Below are 18,598 nucleotides of genomic sequence, written 5' to 3'. Positions count from 1 at the left end.
GGAAGAAACCTAGAGAGGAACCAGGCTATGAGGGGTGGCCAGTCCTCTTCTGGCTGTGCTGGGTGGAGATTATAACAGAACATGGCCAAGATGTTATATGTTCATAGATGACCAGCAGGGTCAAATAATAATAATTGCCAGTGTTCCCGCACATTGGCTAACCTGGCTATCTGCATTGTGTCCCACCACCCGCCAACCCCTCTTTTACGCTACTGCTACTCTCTGTACATGTACATACTACCTCAATCAGCCTGACTAACCGGTGTCTGTATGTAGCCTCGCTACTTTTATAGCCTCACTACTGCCTGTCTTTTTACTGTTGTTTTATTTCTTTACTTACCTATTGCCTAATATATTTTTTGCACTATTGGTTAGAGCCTGTAAGTAAGCATTTCACTGTAAGGTCTACATCTGTTGTATTCTGCACACGTGACAAATAAACTTTGATTTGATTTGAAGAATATGGTGGAAGGAGGAAGAGGCAAGAACAGGTTGGAAAGAGCAGAGGGAAGAAACATATAATTGGGTTCATAATAGTTAAAGACCCCTGTCGTACATAGTTTCATTATAGGGATTGAGATTCCTTGTTTGAATATTGTGTGGTCCAGACAAAATGGAAAAAACATTATTAGTTTGAACTACCGGCTTTTAAAACGTCTGCTGTAGAGTTAGGCGTATCAGAGACTCAGCATGTAAAATCTTGAGGTCCAGAGTCAAAGACTAGATTGGGTCACACACAGGAACAGAGCTGAGGAAAGAAAATTGGCTGACTTCATCTGCAGAGAGAGAGGGGGGTAACTTTGTTTCAAATGTTCTAAGAGAGACTAGTGCTTTAAGATTCCACATTCAAATTGGACTCGAGCGGTGTATCGAACCATCCCTAGACTGCTGTTGCACTTATTCAGTTGACTGACTCTGACATAACCACATCATTACTTAATGAAACCTGCCTGATAGCACAGGTGTTTTAAATTATGTGTTGGCATGGCAGAATTGGCAGAGGTTCCTAAAATCTCCTTTCCCCGTCTGGGTGACGAGGGCCAATTGTGACTGTTAAGGAAGTCTGTGGGGAAAGGCGGTGCGTGGGAGGCCAGAGGACAGAGAGAGGAGGGAAAGAGGATGAAAGGTTAAAGCAGGCGGCAAGAGAAATGTGCAACAGTTTGATCCAAGGCCATTATCACTTCCCTTAACCCCCCCAGTCCCCTCTGCTCCGCCGCCCCACTGCCCCCTGCGTATTAGCAGTGAATAGGACAGAATTAAATTAGGCCGGTCTGACGTATCTTGAAAGCTCCCGGACCCAGGACGCCGCTGCCATTCAAATAAAGCCCATTCTGTGAGGCGAGCGACCGGTGACGCGACGGGGGTCAAACTGGAGAAAACGAGAAAGAGAGAGCAGGCGGGCACTCTGCCACTGTTCAAAAGCACACAGGAGGGTGAGAGAAGAGTGGGCTGCAGCAGCACAGTAGCACAGTGGAGGCTGATAAGGCCTTAATGGCCCTGGTCACAATGATTCACACCTCTAAGGTGTTGGAGGAAATTTTTGAGGCCCAGGGCAAATTCGCATTAGCAGCGAGTCTCTATTTACAAGTAATTGCATTTCTCTCCCCTTCTCAGAATTCTGTGCCTCAGAAAGTAAAACGAACACACAATTGTTCCAGACGTCCCGTGAAGTTCCGCAACAAAAGTTTAGCTGGAAACCTTCATATGAATGCAGATTCACATGTAAACCTGGGGTGCCTGCCCATTCCCGTCTCTGCCTGGTCCTTGAATGTACGTAGTCCTCCAGCTCCCACAGCTTTTTCTTCAAAAGGCAGAACTGGTTCAGCCTTCTAGTCCCAGCGAGTCAATTTTGTCAAATCATTGACTTTAAATTGATCAATTAACTCCAAGTGGCAGGTTTGAACAAAGAGGCTCCATTGACACTATGTTAACAACCCTCCAGRCGAGCTTCAATGCCATACAACTCTCCTTCCGTGGCCTCCAATTGCTCTTAAATACAAGTAAAACTAAATGCATGCTCTTCAACCGATCGCTGCCTGCACCTGCCCGCCCGTCCAACATCACTACTCTGGACGGTTCTGACTTAGAATATGTGGACAACTACAAATACCTAGGTGTCTGGTTAGACTGTAAACTCTCCTTCCAGACTCACATCAAACATCTCCAATCCAAAGTTAAATCWAGAATTGGCTTCCTATTTCGCAACAAAGCATCCTTCACTCATGCTGCCAAACATACCCTTGTAAAACTGACCATCCTACCGATCCTCGACTTCGGCGATGTCATTTACAAAATAGCCTCCAATACCCTACTCAATAAATTGGATGCAGTCTATCACMGTGCCATCCGTTTTGTCACCAAAGCCCCATATACTACCCACCACTGCGACCTGTACRCTCTCGTTGGCTGGCCCTCGCTTYATACTCGTCGCCAAACCCACTGGCTCCAGGTCATCTACAAGACCCTGTTAGGTAAAGTCCCCCCTTATCTCAGCTCGCTGGTCACCATAGCAGCACCCACCTGTAGCACGCGCTCCAGCAGGTATATCTCTCTGGTCACCCCCAAAACCAATTATTCCTTTGGCCGCCTCTCCTTCCAGTTCTCTGCTGCCAATGACTGGAATGAACTACAAAAATCTATGAAACTGGAAACACTTCTCCCTCACTAGCTTTAAGCACCAGCTGTCAGAGCAGCTCACAGATCACTGCACCTGTACATAGCCCATCTATAATTTAGCCCAAACAACTACCTCTCCCCCTACTGTATTTATTGCTCCTTTGCACCCCATTATTTCTATCTCTACTTTGCACATTCTTCCACTGCAAATCTACCATTCCAGTGTTTTACTTGCTATATTATATTTACTTCGCCACCATGGCCTTTTTTTTGCCTTTACCTCCCTTATCTCATCTCATTTGCTCACATTGTATATAGACTTATTTTTCTACTGTATTATTGACTGTATGTCTGTTTTACTCCATGTGTAACTCTGTGTTGTTGTATGTGTCGAACTGCTTTGCTTTATCTTGGCCAGGTCGCAATTGTAAATGAGAACCTGTTCTCAACTTGCCTACCTGGTTAAATAAAGGTGAAATAAATAAAATAAATAAATTGACAATCAACATTAATTAATAACTACACTTTTTGTTGTTGTTGATTGACCCAAATTATTATAAATTGTCGTGATAACCGACTAAGTCTTCATGCTCGTAGTATCTCAGAATCCTCACGGGAGTAGGCCCGACCAAACCAAAACATTTCTCAAAGTCACGAGAGAGAGAGAGAGAGAGAGAGAAAGTGCGGCAACTGTGAAATATATCCTATTTAGTGCCACTCGACTGATCAAAGGGATGCTATTGAAATCATTGGGGGGCTGAATGTCTGACTATTTAGATGCACGCTCATTCAGGGAAAAAGGGAACGGGCCGGGAAGAGGGGATCAGTGGAGTACTACCATAAAGGAGTGCCTCACTTAATCCACACATGGCTAAACTGCAGACACGGTGTGCGGCGCCACGTGCACTAAAATCAATTGACCAAAGCAATTCCTTTAATGAAACACCACATCCAAACTCTCCCTGACAAATGCCAAAGCAATTGGCTACAGCCGTACCTCTTTTTGCCTGTTTGCTTTTTTCCTTTCCTAAGCCTATAGAAAGATCTGTGCCTTGTTAGCAGCGAGTGACTAGCCAACAATGTGAAACGGCTTGCATTATTTAATATTCCTCAGAATGCCTATTTGCTGTGCTCTTTTTGTCTGTGTTTCTTGCTTGTTTCAGCATTATGCTTAAAGCATCTTCCCTTCATGTGACAATTCCAGTTTCCTTATTTCCCCCGTAATCACAATAGCCACATAGAGTGTTTGTGTTTGTGTTTGTGTTTGTGTGTTTGTGTGTGTGTGTGTGTGTGTGTGTGGGTGTGTGTGTGTGTGTGTGTGTGTGTGTGTGTGTGTGTGTGCTTGCCTGTGTTTAGATGAGTTGTGTGGGGATGGCGTGCCATTGTTTACATATTGTGGCTGTAGTGTAGGCGTTATTTATTTGTCCCTATCTGTCAGCCGCACAAAGAGGATGATTTGCCCCTCGCCGAGAACAGTGGCTGTGCTCAAACTGCAAATAACTGTAATATGAATTTATCACTAATTCCCAAGCTCTCTGGAGAGGGGGTATAGAGGTGTGCTGGAATGGCAGCATAGCACGCAGCCACCTGTCACAACCTGAAAAAACAGCAGGTACCGCAAAAACAGCCGACCCGCCGGGACCTTTTTTCCACTGTAATTGTCATATACCTCATTCATTGGATTACAGCTTTAATTGGGCCTCATAATTACCACTTATTGTTCTCACTTATTGTTTCTGAGCTCAATTTGTTTGTTTCTGTTCACGCTTTGGCAACACAAAATGTTCTTTTGTCATGCCAATGAAGCAATTTGTGTTCAATGCAATTGAATTGAATTTAATTCAAGGAGAGCAGAGCAGAGGAATAGAAATCAGGAGGGCAAGAAGTAAAAAGGCAGCGAGCATGAAAGAGGCACCTGCGGACATAGGAAATGAAATGGGAGGGTTTTGAAATGAAATGGAGTTTTAATCATTCTCTCTCCGTTTGAAAGGGCCGTTGGCTTCAACTGACAGACAAAACCTGCAACGAGAGTCTTGGATTATTAACCAAAAATAATAGATATATTATAATCTCTAAACAATATCAATCATAATTATATAATGTATCAGTCTGTTTGTAGGAGTCCAAGCTAGAGATGTGTACTCTCTATTGGTGGTGTTGAATGGTGACGGTCTGTAAGAATACAGAATTAATATTCTCCTGGGCAGCAGTGAGTAAATAGATTATCTTCAGTGCCCTAGGTCACCTCCATATCATTATAAAGAGATTAATGTGGTCCGGGATCCAATAATCCCAGATAGGATCTGAGATTCATTACAGTTGCCTAAGCCTTGGATTATGTGTAAATGTTTTATCCAACACTCAATATTCAGAGATTGAGGGAACACTTTCATTGCTGTGTCTCCAAACAAACACTTGCTAATGCAAAAGAGGTAAACTCAACGGCGATTGATTGAATTAATCGTCAGGCATGGAATTAATTGGTCCCCGTAATCCCCATGACAATGGCCTATATCACTAGTGTTGGGTTTGACATTTTGAACATTGAGATATTAAATAAATGATCGAGAAAGAAGCATTGAATCAAAGGAGAAAGTTAAGGCTTCTCTGTAGGACGGATAGCTGTGGAATGTGTTGGGGGACGGGAGCAGAGCACCGTGTTGATATAGGGAAGACGGATGGATATCTGTGGATCAGGAGGTGAGGGGTGAGGTCAGTTCCCCTTAAGGGAGTAATCAGGGTCAGTATCTGGTTACCTTCTTTCTCTTAGGCATAAACTAAGGATTGGAGAGAGGGAGTGTCTTAAGTAGGATGTATATAACTGTGATGTGAAAAATGTTTTGCTGTCTGATTACAGCTGTACAGAACCTTTGGGAATAATTAAACTTGGTTAAAGCTTCTCTAGTGTCCGTGGGTTATTTACTCTGAAAAATAAGAATCTAACACTAGTCAACACAATATTGTGATATCACTTACCAAGTAGTCAAAAAAACAACCTAGTTACCAGTCATTAAATATTACATTTCATTACTACAGTATTTGCTACATATTTATCACGTACATAATATATCTAACAGACCATGTCCAACTCCTATTCGGTCCAGAGATTCGTGGCCCCCATCTATAGCCCCCAGGTTATATAGTAGCTACTCTACTGTTGCCCTACTGTTACTCTACTGTGACCAACCGGCTAGAACTGGCTGCAATTTCCCCTTGAATCAGAGCCCTGTTCACCTTAGTCATCAGTAATGTAAACAGTAAACACTACAGTACTCTGAGCGACCAATAAATTCAGCCTCTACACAATCCATCTCTGGACCAGCCAGGCCTGATTTAATCTGTTTCCTAAATTACACTCTATTCCCTATTCAAGTTTCAAAGTGTATTCGCCATGTGCACAACAGGTGTAAAACAGTACAGTGAAATTCTTACCTTGAGAGTTCTTTCCCAACAATGCAGTGATAATAATATATATAATAGAAAGTATAATCAAATAAAACACCATAACTACAATGTGAGTTAAAAAAACATGAGAATAGTATATACAGGTCAGTACCTTATTTAATGTGCAGGGGCACTGGAGTGGTTGAGGTGGGTTTATACATAAAAAGTACAAAATACATGTAAACAGGGCTGAAACGGGATTGGTAGCAGGAATATATCAATACTTTTTATGTAATATAATATTTCCCAGCGTGCTCTATTGAAGGGAGATTTTCTAAAATTATTTGTTTGAATGTAATCTGTGTTTTTACATTGATTGGTTGTACATTAATTGATTGATAAATGTTATGCTACACATACATTTTTCATAACTAATCCATTCTGTTAGTAATTGGATTTATTGTACCAGTTGTTCCAGTTTGTTCCAGTTTAGGTCAAATCAAATTTTATTAGTCACATGCGCCGAATACAACAGGTGTAGTAGACCTTACAGTGAAATGCTTACTTACAAGCCCCTAACCAACAATGCAGTTTAAAAAAAACAAATAATTAAAGAGCAGCAGTAAAATAATAATAGCGAGACTATATACAGGGGGTACCGGTACAGAGTCAATGTGCGGTGGCACTGGTTAGTCGAGGTAATTGAGGTAATATGTACATGTAGGTAGAGTTATTAAAGTGACTATACATAGATAATAAGAGTAGCAGCGGCGTAAAAGGGGGGCAATGCAAATAGTCTGGGTAGCCATTTGATTAGATGTTCAGGAGTCTTATGGCTTAAGGGGTAGAAGCTGTTTAGAAGCCTCTTGGACCTAGACTTGGCGCTCCTGTACCGCTTGCCGTGCGGTAGCAGAGAGAACAGTCTATGACTGGGATGGCTGGTGTCTTTGACAATTTTTAGGGCCTTCTTCTGACACCGCCTGGTATAGAGGTCCTGGATGGCAGGAAAGTTGGCCCCAGTGATGTACTGGGCCGTACGCACTACCCTCTGTAGTGCCTTGCGGTCGGAGGCCGAGTAGTTGCCATACCAGGCAGTGATGCAACCAGTCAGGATGCTCTCGATGGTGGATCTGAGGACCCATTCCAAATCTTTTCAGTCTTCTGAGGGGGAATAGGTTTTGTTGTGCCCTCTTCACGACTTCACTTCAAGGAACTTGAAGCTCTCAACCTGCTCCACTACAGCCCAGTCGAGGAGAATGGGGGCATGCTCAGTCCTCCTTTTCCTGTAGTCCACAATCATCTCCTTTGTCTTGATCACGTTGAGGGAGAGGATGTTGTCCTGGCACCACACGGCCAGGTCTCTGACCTTCTCCCTATAGGTTGTCTTGAGGTTGAGGTTGTCTCAGTATTCAATCTTCCCTACCCTGGCAGTCATTCTGAATGCAGGATCCGGGTGATTAACAATTCCACTTGTTGGATATCCTAACTCTGGCTGGATTTCAATAGGAATTACACATCACTTTGCAAGCTAGCATAATCTGACTTGCAGGCCTGATGTGGCCTGTAAACCAGGAGATTCCTAACACCCTTCATAGAGGGTTCTAGATAGGGGAACCATTCTATGGTATATGGTTCTATGGGGCCAAACCGAAGAACCCTGTATGTTTCTATTTAGTACCTTGTGTAGTTGTTAGCCATTTAACAGGCTTAAATATAAGCTGTTTAGGAGTCTGTTGGTCTGAGCCTTGCCAGATGAGATCATGGAGAACTATTAGAACTATATTTTTTATTATAGTGCAATACTTTTGATCAGTGCTCTATAGAACCTGGTCAAAAGTATTGCACTATATATATTTTTTTTTAAGCTTGACGTTTTTCAAGATGAATTCTCTTAAGATGCACCATCTTGTTGTCAAGAATGTTTAAAAATACAAACAATAACAAGAATATGTCAACTACTGTCTAATAAAAATCATCTGTTTTTTTATTACATTAACAGCAAAAAAAAGTTTGGACAACTACTAATAGTACTACAACTAATACGAACTACTGCACCTACTAATACAATTAATAAGTATCTATAAAATATACAGTACCAGTCAAAAGTTTGGACACACCTACTCATTCAAGGGTTTTTCTTTATTTTGACTATTTTCTGCATTGTAGAATAATAGTGAAGACATCAAAACTATAACATAACACATACGGAATCATGTAGTAACTAAAAAAAAGTGTTAAACAAATCAAAATATATTTTATATTTGAGCTTCTTCAAAGTAGCCACCCTTTGCCTTGATGACAGCTTTGCACACTCTTGACATTCTCTCAACCAGCTTCATGAGGTAGTCACTTAGAATGCATTTCAATTAACAGGTGTGCCTTCTTAAAAGTTCATTTGTTAATGCGTTTGAGCCAGTCAGTTGTATTGTGACAAGGTATGGGTGGTATGCAGAAGATAGCCCTATTTGGTAAAATACCAAGTCTATATTATGCCAAGAAAAGCTCAAATAAGCAAACAGAAATGACAGTCCATCATTACTTTAAGACTTGAAGGTCAGTCCATCCAGAAAATGTCAAGAACTTTGAAAGTTTCTTCAAGTGCAGTCTCAAAAACCATCAAGCTCTATGATGAAACTGGCTCTCATGAGGACCTCCACAGGAAAGGAAGACCCAGAGTTACCTGGGAGAATTCTGCAGCGATACGCCATCCCATCTGGTTTGTGCTTAGTGGGACTTTCATTTGTTTTTCAACAGGACAGTGACCCAAACCACCTCCAGGCTGTGTAAGGGCTATTTGACCAAGAATGAGAGTGATGGAGTACTGCATCAGATGACCTGACCTCCACAATCACCTGACATCAACCCAATTGAGATGGTTTGGGATGAGTTGGACTGCAGAGTGAAGGAAAAGCGGCCAACAAGCTAAAGGGTGGCTACTTTGAAGAATCTCAAATATAAAATATATTTTGATTTGTTTAACACTTTTTTGGTTACTATATGATTCCAAATGTGTTATTTCAGAGTTTTGATGTCTTCACTATTGTTCTACAATGTAGAAATAGTAAAAATAAAGAAACACCCTTGAATGAGTAGGTGTCCAAACTTTTGACTGGTACTGGTACTGGTATTGCATTAAATCAAATAAAATGAAATTGTATTGGTCAGCAGATGTTATTGTGAGTGTAGTGAAATGCTTGTGCTTCTAGATCCGACAGTGCAGCAATATCTAACAAGTAATCTAACAATTCCACAACAGCTACCTAATACACACAAATCTAAGTAAAGGAATGGAATAAGAATATATAAATATATGGATGAGCAATGACAGAGAGGCATAGGCAAGATCAATCAATCAAATTTATTTATAAAGCCCTTCTTACATCAGCTGATGTCACAAAGTGCTGTACAGAAACCCAGCCTAAAACCCCAAACAGCAAGCAATGCAGGTGTAGAAGCACGGTGGCTAGGAAAAACTCCCTAGAAAGGCCAGAACCTAGGAAGAAACCTAGAGAGGAACCAGGCTATGAGGGGTGGCCAGTCCTCTTCTGGCTGTGCTGGGTGGAGATTATAACAGAACATGGCCAAGATGTTCAAATGTTCATAGATGACCAGCAGGGTCAAATAATAATAATAATCACAGTGGTTGTCAAGGGTGCAACAGGTCAGCACCTCAGGAGTAAATGTCAGTTGGCTTTTCATAGCCGATCATTCAGAGTATCTCTACCGCTTCTGCTGTCTGTAGAGAGTTGAAAACAGCAGGTCCTGGACAGGTAGCACGTCCGGTGAACAGGTCAGGGTTCCATAGCCGCAGGCAGACCAGTCAAAACTGGAGCAGGAGCACGGCCAGGTGGACTGGGGACAGCAAGGAGTCATCAGGCCATGTAGTTCTGAGGCATGGTCCTAGGGCTCAGGTCCTCTGAGAGAAAGAGAGAGAGAATTAGAGAGAGCATACTTAAATTCACACAGGACACCGGATAAGACAGGAGAAATACTTCAGATATAGCAGACTCACCCTAGCCCCCTGACACATAAACTACTGCAGCATAAATACTGGAGGCTGAGACAGGAGGGGTCGGGAGACACTGTGGCCCCAAGGCAGTTAACCCACTGTTCCTAGGCCGTCATTGAAAATAAAAAATCAATTAAAAAAATGCATTACTAAAGTGACTAGTGATTTATTAAAGTGGCCAATGATTTCTGGTCTGTATGTAGGCAGCAACCTCTGTGATGGCTGATGGCCTTGAGATAGAAGCTGTTTTTCAGTCTCTCTGTCCCAGAATTGATGCACCTGTACTGACCTCGCCTTCTGGATGGTAGCGGGGTGAACAGGCAGTGGTTCGGGTGGTTGTTGTCCTTAATTATCGTTTTGGCATCGGGTGCTGTAGGTGTCCTGGAGGGCAGTTAGTTTGCCCCCTAAGATGCGTTGTGCTGACCACCCCACCCTCTGGAGAGCCCTGCGGTTGTGGGCGGTGCAGTTGTCGTACCAGGCGGTGATACAGCCCGACAGGATGCTCTCGATTGTGCATCTGTAAAAGTTTGTGAGGGTTTTAGGTGACAAGCCAAATTTCTTCAGCCTCCTGAGGTTGAAGAGGCACTGTTGTGCCTTCTTCATCACACTGTTTGTGTGGGTGGACCATTTCAGTTTGTCTGTGATGTGTAAGCCGTGGAACTTACCTTTCCACCTTCTCCACTGCTGTCCCGTCAATGTGGATAGGGGGGTTCTCCCTCTGCTGTTTCCTGAAGTCCATGATCATCTCATTTGTTTTGTGGACATTGAGTGAGATGTTGTTTTCCTGACACCACATTTCGAGATCCCTCACCTCCTCCCTGTAAGGCTGTCTCATCGTTGTTGGTAATCAAGCCTACTACTGTTGTGGCGCCTGTAAACTTGATGATTAAGTTGGAGGCATGCATGGCCATGCAGTCATGGGTGAACAGAGAGTACAGGAGCATGCACCCTTGTGGGGCCCCAGTGTTGAGGATCAGCAAAGTGGAGGAGTTGTTTCCTACCCTCACCACCTGGGGGCGGCCCGTCAGGGAGTCCAGGACCCAATTGCACAGGGTTGGGGTTGAGACCCAGGACCACCTGATAAGCTTGGAGGGTACTATGGTGTTGAATGCTGAGTTATAGTCAATGAACAGCATTCTTACATAGGTATTCCTCTTGTCCAGATGGGATAGGGCAGTGTGATGGCGATTGCATTGTCTGTGGACCTAATTGGGGTGGTTAGCAAATCGAAGTGGGTCTAGGATGACCGGTAAGGTGGAGATGATATGATCCTTGACTAGTTTCTCAAGGCACTTTTCTCAAAGTGCTACGGGGTGACTGTCATTTAGTTCAGTTACCTTTGCTTTCTTGGGTACAGGAACAATGGTGGCCATCTTGAAGCATGTAGGGACAGCAGACTGGGGTAGGGATAGATTGAATATGTCCGTAAACACACCAGCCATCTGGTCTGCGTATGCTCTGAGGACACGGCTAGGGATACTGTCTGGGCCAGTAGCCTTGCAAGGGTTAACATGTTTAAATGTCTTACTCACTTCAGCCACGGAGAAGGAGAGCCCACAGTCCTGGATAGCGGGCCACGTCGGTGGCACTGTATTATCCTCAAAGTGGGCAAAGAAGGTGTTTAGTTTGTCTGGAAGCAAGACGTCGGTGTCCGTGACGTGGCTGGTTTTCCTTTTGTAGTCCGTGATTGTCTGTAGACCCTGCCACATACGTCTCGTGTCTGAGCCGTTGAATTGCGACTCCACTTTGTCTCTATACTGACATTCTGCTTGTTTGATTGCCTTGCGGAGGGAATAACTACACTGTTTGTATTCAACCATATTCCCAGTCACCTTTCCATGGTTAAATGCGGTGGTTCGAGCTTTGTTTTGCGCTAATTCCGCCATCTATCCACGGTTTCTGGTTAGGATAAGTTTTAATAGTCACAGTGGGTACAACATCTCCTATACACTTCCTTATAAACTCACTCACCGAATCAGCGTATACGTCGATATTATTCTCTGAGGCTACCTGGAACATATCCCAGTCCGCGTGATCAAAACAGTCTTGAAGCGTGGATTCCGATTTGGTCAAACCAGCGTTGAATAATCCTTGTCACAGGTACATCCTGTTTGAGTTTCTGCCTTTTGGAAGGGAGGAGCAAAATGGGATATACACTGCTGTGACAATAACCAAAGATAATTCGTTTGGGAGATAATACATTCGGCATTTGATTGTGAGGAATTCTAACAAAAGGACTTGAGTTCCTGTATGTTGTTGCAATTACACGATGAGTCATTAATCATTCTTCTTCCCGGAGAAATGTTTATTCCTGTCGGCGCAACGCACAAAGAATCCAGGTGGCTGTTCCCGACTCCGACAGCATATCTCGAGTGAGCCATGTTTCTGTGAAACAGAGTATGTTACAATCCCTGATGTCTCTCTGGAAAGCAATCCTTGCCCTGATTTCGTCGATCTTATTATTTAGAGACTGGACATTAGCGAGTAATATTCTCGGAAGCGGTGGGTGCTGTGTGCTCCTCCGAAGTCTGACCAGAAGATCGCTCCATCTTCCTTTTCTCCTGCAGCGTTGTTTTGTGTCAGCCTCTGGAATCAGTTCAGATGCCCTTGGTCGTTCGGACAAAGGATCCGCTTCGGGAAAGTCCTATTCCTGGTCATAGTGCTGGTAAGTTGACGTTGCTCTGATATCCAATGGTTCTTCCCGGCTGAGTGTAATAACACTTAAGATTTTCTAGGCTAACATTGTAAGAAATAATACATACAAAAACGAAATACTGCAAAGTTTTGTAAGGACTTGAAGCAAGGCAACCCTCTGTCTTTGGTTGCCATCTTGGAACATTATTACAGGTTGCTTGTTGTAATTAACGCCGATGATTATGTGTTACTAATGCCAATATGCTAGAGTGCAAATTGCCAAGAGGACGTTTGTGATGACTAACCTGTTGTCACAAATAATTACTGGTTTCTACCACGTAATAGTGCAGTCCCTAATGCTTTGTTGGTTGGTTGTACCACGGTAAACTTGGAGTGATTATTTCCGCTGGATACGCATGCATTCAACATGTCAATCCAAATCTAAATGCACTGCAACATTTAGTGAGTAGCATGTTGAAATCAGAGAGAGACAGAAAAAACTGGTTGAAGCTATGCTACAGTCTTCGAAGTCCATTTATTTTCTCCAGTCTAACTTCCAGTTTCCAGCCAGGCTTGATCTGGTCAGCTGCCCTCTCCCCTCCTTCTCCCTTGTTCTTTATTGACTGTAGAGTGTAAGGTGGCGTTAAACTAGCATCAATGTAATAGTGGGCATTAGCCCTTTGAACTGCCCTTAATCTGACTTTAAATAAACTCATAAGGTGGGCTGCAATCTCTCGTAGGCACCCACACACATGCACACAAACCAACACTATTGGAGAGAGACTTATTCTGGGGGGGGGGTGCGTATATTTGCGTACATTTGTGTGTATGTATGACTGTGTGCACTAGCCCATTATTATGGGCATAGTAGCATGCCCATACAAAGACTGTCAAAAGCCCTTCTGTCGACACGTTGTACTAGAGCCATGCTCGAGACGCTACTTTAATTGGAATGTAATTGGAGAAGCACCATTGATCATAAATCACATTCAGCTCCCTCTCCTCCCTCAGCGCAGCTAGCACTCTGCTATGCTTTCCTCCCTCCGTCTTCCTCCCACCCTCATTCCTTCCTCCATTTCTCCCTCCCTTACAAAGTACTTCAGTCATGTGCAGTGGAGCGACGCAGAGGAACAAGGCCCCCTACTGGGTCCACAGCGCTAGGGTCAATGTACGTCTGGGCACAAACCACTGGAAACAGGGATGGGGAGAGAGAGAGGGGAAAGAGAGAAAGAGGGGATAGGGAGATTAGGAGGAAAGACAGGAAGGGAGAGAAATAAATAATGTGTGATAAGCCCCCAGTCCTATTGTGCGATTACTTCCAGTGTTTAGTTAAGTGAGATTTGCTTTGGGTGTTTTATTGTTTCCGAATGCTTCAGAGAAGTCAATTTGTCGCCTCATTTGTCTACCGCTGAAATGCATCAGCAGCATTTCACCGGCGTCAGAGTCGAGAAATGCTTTCTTATTTAGTCTGAGTATAGATGTGAATCAGGGTTGAGGAGATTGACTGTGCTCCGTTTTAAATGCGGGCTTTACAATGAAAACTAAGTTCACCGTTTGGAGAGCTCATGTAACAAATTGATTCTGAAGTGGAAGAGGAAAACACAAGAGAACGATAAAGGAGGCAGAGAAGCTTGTGGTGAAAGGGTCAGATGACACAGGGTCAAACTCTTATGAGACTGAAAAGTGTATCGCAGAATGATCGATCGATGAGAATGTGGAGAAAGAGACTCAGAAAAATGGGTATATGTAAAGATAGGATATGAGGGAGGAAGACGATAATTCGGACTGACTTTGGGGTAAAGCACAGCAGTAGAGGGAGACATGGAAGGATGATGAGAAACCATTGCAAATGCAAAAAAGTGGTTAAATAGATCAACGAAAGAGACAAAGGGAGAAGAGAAGGGAGGATGAATGAAAGGGTGTTGGAGACACAGAGAGAGAGAGTGGGTGGGAGGTCGTGAGTCAGGGGAGAGAGAGGGTGCGAGGGAGGGAGGAAGGGGGAGAGAGAGAGGGGGGTGAAGCTGTTGTTTTAAGATCAGTATGGATGAGTGCGTTTACCCTCTGGGGAGGGGGCCCGTTGGCTCTCTCTGTCTGTCATTCCACTCGCTTATGTCTCGCTCCGAGGGAGAGGTAAAGGCCACTGTGTTTGTGTCGGGGGAGGAAGGGGGGGGGGGGCAATAATGCTCTTTTCATCGATGAATGCATCTTTTTTCCACCCGTTTCCTCATTTTCCCTTTTCCTTTGTCCTCTCCATCTCGTTTTTCCGCCTCCCTCCCATCTTTCTACTCCCCCTCTATTTCTTCTCCATGTAAACTCTGGCGTGTGACTTGTGGCAGGTCTTTGGTTTTCACTTCACCAAGCAAGGTCGCCATTACAGGGCACCCCTCAGAAAATGTTGTTTTGGTAGTGTTGTGTTTTTTAGAGGACGTTCTAAATTCAATTTTCAGCCTCATCGGTAGACCACGTGTTTTGTATGGCCACCAGCGTCTTCACTGCCATTTACTATCAATCCCAGGTGTATTGAGCCTGTGAAGGTAAACAGTAGAAGATTATGACATTATCTGATACGGCTGTTTTTTGTGTTTTAAACTGTTTAAACAACACATCCACTAAAATGTGACCGACATGAAGATAAAATGGCCGATAAGAATGTCCATGTATTGGCTATAACCACATACGGAGACGGTTTTCCGGACTCAGATTAAGCCTAGTCCTGGACTTAAAAGCAAGTTCAATTGAAAATCCTTTTAAATCCAGGAGTACGCTTAATCTCTGTATGGAAAACCACCCCAAAGAGTAATGATAGTTTATTTAATCAGGTTACTCATTTCAGAAACTACCATCACTGTTTTTGTGGACCATATATTGTACTGCACATGGGAAGTTTATCAAGGTAGTTAAACTAGAATAGAGGTGATTGGGAGGCAAGATCCCCCACAGGTTGTATGGAATCTGCCTAAAATTATTATTTTTACCTGTGTGTGTGTGTGTGCGTCTCTGTCTGTGCATGTGTGTGTGGGCCTCTCTCACAGCAGGTGTAGCCAAAGTGTGTTACACTAATGTCATCCTGTGTCCATCCTCCAGCTAAAAGCCAGGAGCAGTCACCTCTACACTTCTCTCAATGTCACCTTGCCCTCTCTCTTCCACTTTCCTCTCTCTTCTTCTCCAAGCCCCTCTCTCTGTTTTTCATTTTTCATCATCTGTCTGTGTTTTCTAATCTCTGTCCTTTCTCCTGTATGCGTCTCAATTCATCATCTCAACTTGGGTCTTGTGCTGAGGGTTACTAAGTCACTGATATACAGAACAGTAGGAATAGATGATCACAGACACTGACAGAGGGAAGGGGGGGGGGGGGCACTCCCTTCTTCCCTCCATCCATCCCTCATCTATCCATCTATCATCCCTCATCCCTATCTTTCCCCTCTGTGTTTCTTCTTCCCTTATCTTTGTCCTTCCATCTGGCTTTCACTTATACTCTGACACCTCTCCCTCTCTTCTTTTCCTCCTCCTGGTGCTCTGTCATTTGACAGATGTCAATCACACACACGCGTGCACACACACTGCCAAGGTAGCAACAGCAGGGAGTTGTTGTGACCTGTGTGTGTGTAACAGTATAACTTTAAACCGTCCCCTCGCCCCGACACGGGCGCGAACCAGGGACCTTCTGCACACATCAACGGTCGCCCACGAAGCATCGTTACCCATCACTCCACAAAGGCCGCGAGTGACGTAACTGATTGAAACGCTACTAGCGCGTACCCGCTAACTAGCTAGCCATTTCACATCCGTTACATGTGCACGTGTGTGTGTCTGTATGTATCCGCCAGGCCCACCAGAGCACAAAGTATGTTGGCTAGCAGATCACACAAATCTGAAACACTTAACCCTCACGAGTGCTGTTTGGCAAGTCTCGAGCCACACACACTCCAGTGTGTTCTGTAGGGTAGCCTATGCTACACACGATTACGTTGACACCCTCCTCTCCATTATGCTCCAGCTGCGCATATGAATGCACGCCTAAACATGCCATTCGTACGCTCACATGCTCGTTAAAATAGCATACAACATCAACTGTGTTTCTATCTTTACGCACATAAGGTCACATTGAGTTCCTGCATGCTCCACTGAACAAACTGGCTGCATTAGGGCCTCGCAAAATAGTCTCTCCCTGAACTCCGGCTGATCAGGCTATCTGAAATTCTAATCACCAAACACAGGCATTACTGTTATGATGACTATTCCTGCTATGCAGGCAGCTAAGCTTTCTACAAAGTTTAGGTTAAACCGTGAAGGCCAAAGCCATTTCTTTAAGAAAAACACATTGTGTTTATCCACAAATAATACAAATCTTAACTCTCTCCCTCCACCTCTCTCTCTTTGGCTGCCTTTCTCCGTTTCGCTCCAAGTTTATTTATACATTACCCGTCTTTTCTTAATAATCTCTCCCTCTTATCTTTCAATTTCCCCCCTTTGCCTCCCTCCGTCTCAGCCTCTCTTTCTTCTCCTCTGTGTAAAGCACATCACCTCTCCTCTATCTCCATTTCTGTGCTGCCGTTCCTTTCTCATCCCCCCCACTGCCTCCCTCTCTCCCCTTATCTCTTCCCCCCTATATCCCTTCATCTCTACCTCTTTTTCTCCCCTCTTCTCTATCTCTCCGCCTGGCTCGCTCTGCATTCCTCACTCGCTCCCGACCTCCGTGCTGTCCCCCTGCCCCTGACTGAAATTAAAACCTGACTGCGTTGGCTTGGCGTGTCCACCTCTCCCGCCAAGGCCCGGCCATATGGGCCTAAGAAATAGACCTTGAAGAATAAGATAAAGTACATCAAAACTGCCACGGACTCGCGGCTCTGTGGGCACTGTATATTTTTAGATAACCATTTAACATTTTTACAAGCTGTTTCTGTGCCTTCTTTTTCTCCACCTTCCTCTCTCTTCCTCTCCCACCTCTCTCTCTTCCTCCCCCCCTCTCTCTCACCCCCCTCTCTTCCTCTCTCTCTCTTTGTTATATGGTCTGGTCTGACAGTGAGACGAGAGTCTGCAGTGATTAACACTGATTAAAGTAGTTCACAAGGCTCTCTCATTCAGTGTGTGTGTCGGTGGTAAACATTTTACGAGTACCAAAAGTCCTCACAAGAATAGTAAACCAGCAAAAATTCAGAGAATTTAGAACATTTTGCCGGTCCCCAAAATTAGGGTTAGAATTAGGTTAGGGGTTAGGGTTAGTAGTTGGGAGTTGGGAGTTAGGGGCTAAGGTTAGGGTTAGGGGTTAGGGAAATCAATAGTTGGAATCAATAGTTGGTTCCCTAAAAGTCCTCACAAGTATACAGTAGCAAGACACAACTGTGTGTGTGTGTGTGTGTGTGTGTGTGTGTGTGTGTGTGGTTGTGTGTGTGTGTGTGTGTGTGTGTGTGTGTGTTGGTGTGTGTGTGTGTGTGTGTGTGTGTGTGTGTGTGTGTGTGTGTGACACAGGGTGGGTAGTGTGCATGGTGAGACTGGGTGTGTGTTATAGACTGTGAAAGTGTCAATCATCTGGCCAGGGTGTCAGAGTAGGGAGAGGCACAGCTGTGGGATCTTGGCAGTTCGGATGGTTCTGTGTGTATGTGTTTGGTCTTGTGTGCGCACGTGTGTGTGTGTGCTCACTCACGTTTGCATGTGTGTTTTCCCCTTTGTCTCATTCTCACCTTGTCTTGTTTCCATAAACACCACCTTCACAGATGAAAACAACACCAGTTTTTAACCCAGAAGTGCAATATCAATCTGCAGTGTCTAAAAAAACTCCATATTTTTCTACTATGCTATGTTGTCCTTCGAAATATGTATGGTCCCATATTAGGCTACATTAAAGTGTTTATTCTGCCCATTGAAGGTGTTGATATAGTCTTACTGGTGTAGTCTTACTGGATGCATCCACTGTATGGTGGATTGAGAATGATGCCCTCAGCCACACCAAGCCCC

At 44.0% G+C, this 18,598-nt stretch overlaps 1 protein-coding gene across 2 annotated transcripts in view; it reads left to right on the top strand.

The window, feature by feature from the left end:
* LOC111955398 (ephrin-A3-like) overlaps positions 1-18,598 on the top strand; it is a 90,753-nt gene that overhangs the window by 34,610 nt on the left and 37,545 nt on the right. The gene's annotated exons all lie outside the window — the stretch shown is intronic.

This window comes from Salvelinus sp. IW2-2015, linkage group LG30 (assembly GCF_002910315.2).
Source record: "Salvelinus sp. IW2-2015 linkage group LG30, ASM291031v2, whole genome shotgun sequence".
NCBI lineage: Eukaryota > Metazoa > Chordata > Actinopteri > Salmoniformes > Salmonidae > Salvelinus > Salvelinus sp. IW2-2015.
This window is presented reverse-complemented; position numbering and strand designations above follow the sequence as displayed.